At 37.4% G+C, this 8,547-nt stretch overlaps 1 non-coding gene across 1 annotated transcript; it reads right to left on the bottom strand.

Annotated features, from left to right (window-relative positions):
• Positions 1–249: 249 nt before the first annotated feature.
• Positions 250–322, bottom strand: TRNAR-GCG. The gene has a single exon. It is a non-coding gene; the product is annotated as a tRNA-Arg (tRNA).
• Between the last annotated feature and the right edge of the window lie 8,225 nt (positions 323–8,547).

Raw genomic sequence — 8,547 nt, 5'->3', positions numbered from 1 at the left:
TCTTATAAATAAGGAAAGTGAAAGTCGCTCAATCATGTCCAACTGTTTATGACCCCCATGGTCTATACAGTCCATGGAATTCTCCAGGCCAGAATACTGGAGTTAGTAGCCTTTGCCTTCTCCAGGGAATCTTTCCAACCCAGGGATCGAACCCAGGTCTCCCGCATTGCGGGTGGATTCTTTACCAGCTGAGCTACAAGGGAAGACCAAGAATACTGAAGTGAGTAGCATAGCCCTTCTCCAGAAGATCTTCCTGACCCAGGAATCGAACCAGGGCCTCCTGCATCGCAGGCAGATTCTTTACCAACTGAGCTATCAGGGAAGCACTGATGATAAACCAATATTTACAGACTATCTCTAAAGAGGTTATATTCAGAGATATGGGTGATATCCAGTTCCTACACTTTATTTTTTGGGCTCAAATACAAATTTTGAAAGAAATACTTTCTTTAACACTGAAGCTTATGATAAGCACCACACTATAATTATCTTATTATTCATCTGCATATCTCAGTTGAGTATAAGTTTCTCAAAGACTCAGATTATATCTTCTCTATATACCATTTTTCCCCAGTGGGAATATCTTGACCTAAAAGGCTGTTCAAGATTACTTGATCTGAAAAATTAGTTATGTTTCTGACCGTAAAACATCTTTCTTCTTTCATATCATGAGTTTTAAAGTATAGATTTTATTACTATTTCAGTATTGCGACCCAACAGACCTGGAGACAATTGTTCTTGAAAAGATAATTTGTTATTCACAGTTCCCAAGAAGACAGGGTTTCATAGGGAAGCACCAGGGTCAGTCAGGAGGCTGAAGGAGTGCAGGAAAATCATGAGCAAGAAGAGCCTTTATTGTGGTTTTCTCTAGAAGGCAAGGCAAGGCAGGGCAGGGCAGGGTAAGCAGATTTAGGATTTGCTGCTTTGAAAGTTTTAGCAGACTCTGAGGGATAGAGGATGTCCCTAGTTATCTGATACCTGGTCCTGAGGTGAGCAGAGTAAGGAGATAGTGGTCTTGAGTGTGGGAGCCCTGTGAGCATCAAATAAAGGATGTGACTGGGGTATGGGTTCAGACTGATTGCTTCCCACATTAAACACACTCATATAAGTAAGTCCCAGGAAGTACAATTTCCTCAGGGTCAGTAAGTGTTAAAATAACAGTATAAAATAACATGTTAATATACCATGTCAAAGGAGTAATTAATTAAGAGAAAAGAATCAGTGCTGAATTTAAGCTATTGTACATGAAAATAGTATTAGGATTATATTAACAGAAAATGATCTTATAGGTCTTCCACTTTACTGTCTTTTGAAAGTATCAAATTTAAGTATTTTGAGGAAAATAGTTTCTCTGGCCTTTAGAATATATTTCAATATATCACAACAACATATTACTCCAATTTTTTATATTTTTAGATGAAGTTTGTGTATCGGTAGGAACCTCAGTGGGGCTTCCCCAGTGGCTCAAAGGTAAAGAATCCGCTTGCCAATGCAGGAGATACAGATTCAATCCCTGAGTCAGGAAGATCCTGGAGAAGGAATTTTTAACCCACTCCAGTATTCTTGCTGGGAAATCCGATGGACAGAGGAGCCTGGAGGGCAATAGTCCATAGCATGCCAGAGAGTTGGACACAATTGAGCTACTGAGCATGCATGCACAGGAGCCTCAATAGTAAGTAAAGAGGGGCTCGACAGAGGTTAGGATTGGGGGAAACTGTGATTAAGTAACATTCCAAGAAAGGATAGTGTTCATTCTAAAGGAATAGAGTTCTGTCAGACTTCTTATTATGAAGGTCTCTGATGAAACACCAAACAGTTAAAAAATATATTATAAAGGAAATCATTAATACATTTTTACAGCAATAGATTTCATTGGTCTTTTTCATGACTTGCATTCTCAGTAAAAATATTATTGTCAGTAAGCAAATATTTTCATGGTTCACATGATCTGAGAGACAACTGAGATCCCTGAAATATTTAAACAATGTTTTCCTCTTTATCAGGAAAAAAAATTTCTCCCTTTTTTTTCACTTAGAGTTAGGTAAAAAGTATATATTTGTGTAGTCCATACATGCATGAGTTTGTGTGTCTGTGGATGAGGCAAGCAAAAGACAGTTGCTCAGATTTATATTTTTAGTTGTTTCTTGAACTTCAAAGTGAAATATGCTAAATGGAGTTGTTGACCATTTTTGATGTTTTGAAAAATGCATTCCAGGTGGAAACTTGCAGGAAACAATTTTAGGTTGACACAGTTGGAAATGTTTAAACACTCAACACAATGAAGTTCACAATGGAAAATCTGACAAACCTTTTACATTAGTGGCAACGTGAGGTTCCACTGAAATTACCAAAAGGCAAGTGCCATAATAAAAGCAGCTCTAGAAATTGTGGGGAGAAAGCCTGTAGCTGCTTTTAGAGAATTGTTTTTCTAATTGTGTATTCCTAACTCAAGGGAGAACCTGGTGGTAACAGTATGCTCCTCTATTGTAGTCTATCCATTTAGTTTTCAAATAGCCATGTAGGTTAGCATTGTGTTTAAGGCTTGGAGGGGGATGGTTTTTGTTGCAAAGGAAAAATGTAACCTAAAGAGCCCCTTTTAGCAAACTGGGTCCCATGACTTTGAGTTAGATGGCAGATGATGAATGTTTGATATGTTTTCACAGATAGTGGCCGAAAAAGCAAATAAAAAATGAATTCTTGGGATGAAAAAAGAGGAAAGAGAATCATGAGCCTTTTTGGTATTTTTTGTTCCATATAAGCAAGGAGATTTCCAAAAGGCAATAAAATAACAAAAGAACCATTCCAAGCATTGTTGATGTCTTAAGTTGAAGGTAGGAGAGCATGCAGCTAGCTAAAGCTCATCTTTAAAAACATTAAATCATCATACAAAAGGCCTGGAAATATCTACTAAAGATATAATGTGTCTCAGACAAATTTATCATTCATTTATTTAAAAAAATGTTTATTGAAAGGTTGCTGTGCACCGTATCCTGTTCTGAGGCACACAACAATGAACAAAAACAGAGCACGTGCTCTACATTTAAAGATCTGTTTCCTTTATAAAAACTTAATCAGCTTTAGCATCACATCGTTTTATAATGTGTGTATTTATTCTTTATACTTCCTTTCTTTAGGCTCAGTTTGTGTGTGGGTTGTGTGTGTATGTGTATGAACATGTGGTTATATCTGCCTGGGGAACTGCAAGGAGTTTTGTTTAATCTTTATGAAATTTGAAGCTCCATGTAACAAAAACTGCATTTAAAGACAAATCATATGTCAAATAATGTCTGGTTCAGTAAATGCTGGATTTTCTTCCTCTTTATCAAATCTTATATTCTTTATCCTCCGTTTTTATGATTGTGTTTTTTCTATACTTCAGTGTTCTCAAATTTGACTACACATTGAGATCACCAGTGGGGATGTAAAAATTACTGATTCTTGAGTCTAACACCTGCCATCCTGAAAATTTTATTTAACTGGCATATTGGTCAGAGTTCTCCAGAGAAACAGAGCCAAAAATGTGTGTGTGTGTGTAGATTTATTATGAGGAATTGGCTTACATGATTATGGAAACTGGAAGTCTCATGATCTGCCATCTGCAAGCTGGACAACCAGTAGAGTAATTCCAGTCTGAGCAGGAAGACTTGGAAACCAGAGAAGCCAAGGATGTAAGTCTCCATCCAAGGGCAAGAGAGGGCTGAGGTCCCAGCTCAAGATAGCAGACCAGAAGGGAAGGAATTCTCTCTTTCCTTGCCCATCCACATTGGGGAGGGTAATCTACTGAGTCCACCTATTCAAATGCTAATCTCATCCAGAAACACCCTCACAGACACACCCAGAAATATTTTTTAATCTGAGCACCCCACAGCATAGTCAATATGACACTTAAAATTAACCATCACAATTGGTCTGTTAACAACCTACACATGAGGAAATATAAAAGTTCTGCTAATAAATCTCATGTCTAACCAAGGCTGACATCCACTGTTCTGAAACTCTGGTTCTCTAAGTGTGATGCCTGCAGCCTCACCACCTCTTGGGAACTTATCAGAAATGCATATTCTAGGGTCTCAGCCCAGACCTACTAAGTCAGAAACTCGGGATAAGCCCAGCAATGTCTTTTAGCCAACCCTCCAGGTGAATGTGAAGGATGTGAATGCTTGAACAACACTGAGTGGGGCTGGAAATTAATTTTCATCTCTCATCAGTTCCCAGGTGATGCCAATTCTATCTACTATTCCAGAGACAACACTGAGAACTATGGCTCTAAACCCAACTCCCATCTGATTTTCTCATGATATGTCTACTCACACTTGATGGAATGGATTTTTAGGGGAAGGTGGGGGGAGTTATATCTGATAGATTTAGCTAATGCACAAAATCAATGTTTTATTTTCAATGATATTCTCCTATCTGATGGCTTACTAGGAGGAAGGAAGGTAGTTTTAGCTTAGTAATCAAGTTTATAAACTTTTCCATGTGTTTCCTGTAGTCACAGACACTTGACTTGGAATATAAGTCGGTTCAGTTGTTGTTCCCTTTCAGGCAGGAATAAATATCCAGGTGTTGGAATCACAGAAAATGCACCTGACTCAGAGCCAGCTTTTGTGTTTGGCTTTGAGGTAACTTCCAACATTTGCCAGAGATGCTGACCACCTGTGAAATATTTGATCAATCTGCTGATCCAGCTGCAGCGTCTCTGTGCTGTAAATTCCAGCTCTCTTATGGAAGAAGAGGGTGCTTGGTGACAGGACAGCCTAATAACATGGGCCAATTCAGAAGGAAGGAGTTGACTCAGGTCTAGCTGGCAAAAATAATTTGTTTGCCCCTATTGTCTCTACAGCCAAAGCATCTTATTACACAGTGGTATAGCCCTTCTTTTATGTGATACCGAGTCAGATTGCTGGGGTAACTGACTCACATGCAAATGCCTGAGATTAATACACCATGATTATTTTCCCTTTATACTTTATAGGGCCTAACTATTAGAGTGCATGTCTGTGAAATTTGACAATAACTGCTGTTGGCCCAGAAAATGTCATATGACTTCCCATTTGTCTCACAGATTGTGGGACTGAATATGGATCAAAAGAGAATTTATTAAAGGGTTCTGAGGTTAGTTTAAAAAACAAACAAACAAAAACAGCCACTCCTGAAGAGAACAGAAACTTGCAGAATTTCAGAGAAGTAAGTAATTAAAGACATCAACAAGCCTAGGGAATCTGAAACATGTCTGGTCATCAGAATTCAGAATCACCCAAAAAATGTAAAAATAGAGATGCCAATGTCCATCCAGAGATTTTCCTTTGGGTAAGACTGGGATTGATCCAAGCTATTCTGATGATTCTTTCTCAAGTCTCTATACTCTGTTGTCTCACCATCATTTTGAGATCCACTGGCCTGGACCAGCCCCTCTCTAAAGGCCAAGTTATCTTTCAAGGTAAGCTCTTTTATTTTTCTATCACATTCAGTCTCTTAAAACTGTAATGATTCTGGATAAAGTATAAAGTCAAGTTAATCAGCAAAGTTCTATGCGTTGATAATTTGATTCTAGCCTTTGTAGTTACTGACTAGTTTTATGAGTTGGTTTATGACTTAACTTCTTCTAAACTCTGCTTCCTCCCTGGTAAAATAGGAATAGTAATTCTATAGGATAAGATAAGGATAAAATTATATGAAGACTATAAAATATTTTGAATATTTTGAAATATATATTAAAGATATTTATTATTAATAATGATATTGCATAATGTTTACTAGGCCTGTAAAATGAGGTTCACATTAGTTATCATGTTGGGAAATATTAAAAGAAATGAGTTTTAGATATATTGATTTAGAGTAGCTAGCAAAGCAAAATTTATGAAATAAAAGACAAAGATCCAAACAAACATTTGGCTAAAAGGTGTGGTATATATATACTACATGATTATTTATTAATTCAACACATATTTTCATACTGAGTTCCTACTATGTGCCAGACATCTACTGACTGATACTATCAATTAGTGGCAAGTTTTGACATTTGCCACCATTACCAAAGGAACTGAAAAAAAAAAAAACCAAAAACCACTAATTAAAGATTTCCTTTAGTTTCATAACTTTTAAAAGGGAACATTTCTTTGTCAAAGATAAGGTGTCCATAGGTGCGTGGATTTATCTCTGGGCTTTCTATTTTGTTCCATTGATCTATATTTCTGTCTTTGTGCCAGTACCAAACTGTCTTGATGACTGTGGCTTTGTAGTAGAGCCTGAAGTCAGGCAGGTTGATTTCTCCAGTTCCATTCTTCTTTCTCAAGATTGCTTTGGCTATCTGAGGTTTTTGTATTTCCATACAAATTGTGAAATTATTTGTTCTAGCTCTGTGAAAGGAGAGGGCAATGGCACCCTACTCCAGTACTCTTGCCTGGCAAATCCCATGGATGGAGGAGCCTGCTAGGCTGCAGTCCATGGGGTCGCTAGGAGTCAGACACGACTGAGTGACTTCACTTTCACTTTTATGCAGTGGAGAAGGAAATGGCAACCCACTCCAGTGTTCTTGCCTGGAGAATCCCAGGGACAGCGGAGCCTGGTGGGCTGCTGTCTATGGTGTCGCAAAGAGTTGGAAACGACTGAAGTGACTTAGCAGCAATAGCAGCAGCAGCAGTTCTGTGAAAAATACTGTTGGTAGTTTGATAGGGATTGCATTGAATCTATAGATTGCTTTGGGTAGTATACTCATTTTCACTATATTGATTCTTCTGATACATGAGGATGGTATATTTCTCCATCTATTAGTATCTTCTTTGATTTCTTTCACCATTGTTGTATAGTTTTCTATATATAAGTCTTTTGTTTCTTTAGCTAGAAATATTCCTAAGTATTTTATTCTTTTCTTTGCAATGGTGAATGGAATTCTTTCCTTAATTTCTCTTTCTATTTTCTCATTATTAGTGTATAGAAATGCAAGGGATTTCTATGTGTTGATTTTATATCCTGCAACTTTACTATATTCATTGATTGGCTCTAGTAATTTTCTGGTGGAGTCTTTAGGGTTTTCTATGCAGAGGATCATGTCATCTGCAAACAGTGAGAGTTTTACTTCTTCTTTTCCAATTTGGATTCCTTTTATTTCTTTTTCTGCTCTGATTTCTGTGGCCAAAACTTTCAAAACTATGTTGAATAGTAGTGGTGAGAGTGGGCACCCTTGTCATGTTCCTGACTTTAGGGGAAATGCTTTCAATTTTTCACCATTGAGGATAAAGTTTGCTGTGGGTTTGTCATATATAGCCTTTATTATGTTGAGGTATGTTCCTTCTCTTCCTGCTTTCTGGAGAGTTTTTATCATAAATGGATGTTGAATTTTGTCAAAGGCTTTCTCTGCATCTATTGAGAGAATCATATGGCTTTTATTTTTCAATTTGTTAACGTGGTGTATTACATTGATTGATTTGCGGATATTGAAGAATCCTTGCATCCCTGGGATAAAACCCACTTGGTCATGGTGTATGATCTTTTTAATGTGTTGTTGGAATCTGATTGCTAGAATTTTGTTAAGGATTTTTGCATCTATGTTCATCAGTGATATTGGCCTGTAGTTTTCTTTTTTTGTGGCATCTTTGTCAGGTTTTGGTACTAGGGTGATGGTGACCTCATAGAATGAGTTTGGAAGTTTACCTTCCTCTTCAATTTTCTGGAAGAGTTTGAATAGGATAGGTGTTAGCTCTTCTCTAAATTTTTGGTAGAACTCAGCTGTGAAACCATCTGGACCTGGGATTTTGTTTGCTGGAAGATTTCTAATTACAGTTTCAATTTCCATGCTTGTGAAGGGTCTGTTAAGATTTTCTATTTCTTCCTGGTTCAGTTTTGGAAGGTTGTACTTTTCTAAGAATTTGTCCATTTCTTCCAAGTTGTCCATTTTATTGGCATATAGTTTAGCCTCTTATGAGCCTTTGTATTTCTGTGTTGTCTGTTGTGACACAATGGAGTATTACTCAACCATTAAAAAGAATATGAATCAGTTCTAATGAGGTGGATGAAACTGGAGCCTATTATACAGAGTGAAGTAAGACAGAAAGGAAAACACCAATACAGTATAATGCATATATATGGAATTTATAAAGATGGTAACGATAACCCAGTATGCGTGACAAAAAAAGAGACACATGAATGTGTCTATTTGGCCTCTGTCGGAAAGGGCAAGGGTGGGATGATTTGGGAGAATGGCATTGAAACATGTATAATATCATATGTGAAACAAATCACCAGTCCAGGTTCAATGCATGATACAGGATGCTTGGGGCTGGTGCACAGGGATGACCCAGAGGGATGGTATGGGGAGGGAGGAGGGAGGTGGGTTCAGGATGGGGAACACGTGTATACCTGTGGTGGATTCATGTTGATGTATGGCAAAACCAATACAATATTGTAAAGTAAGTAGCCTCCAATTAAAATACATAAATTTATATTAAAAAAAAATAAAGGGGACATTCCAAATTGCTCAGAATGGCATACATGCAATCTCAAAATTTGAGCCTTATCTTTTTCAAAGTAATGCATCACAGGAAGAGA

This window comes from Bubalus bubalis, chromosome 1, assembly GCF_019923935.1.
Source record: "Bubalus bubalis isolate 160015118507 breed Murrah chromosome 1, NDDB_SH_1, whole genome shotgun sequence".
Classification (NCBI taxonomy): domain Eukaryota; kingdom Metazoa; phylum Chordata; class Mammalia; order Artiodactyla; family Bovidae; genus Bubalus; species Bubalus bubalis.
Note: the sequence above shows the minus strand (reverse complement) of the source record. Positions and strands in the feature narration are given on the sequence as shown.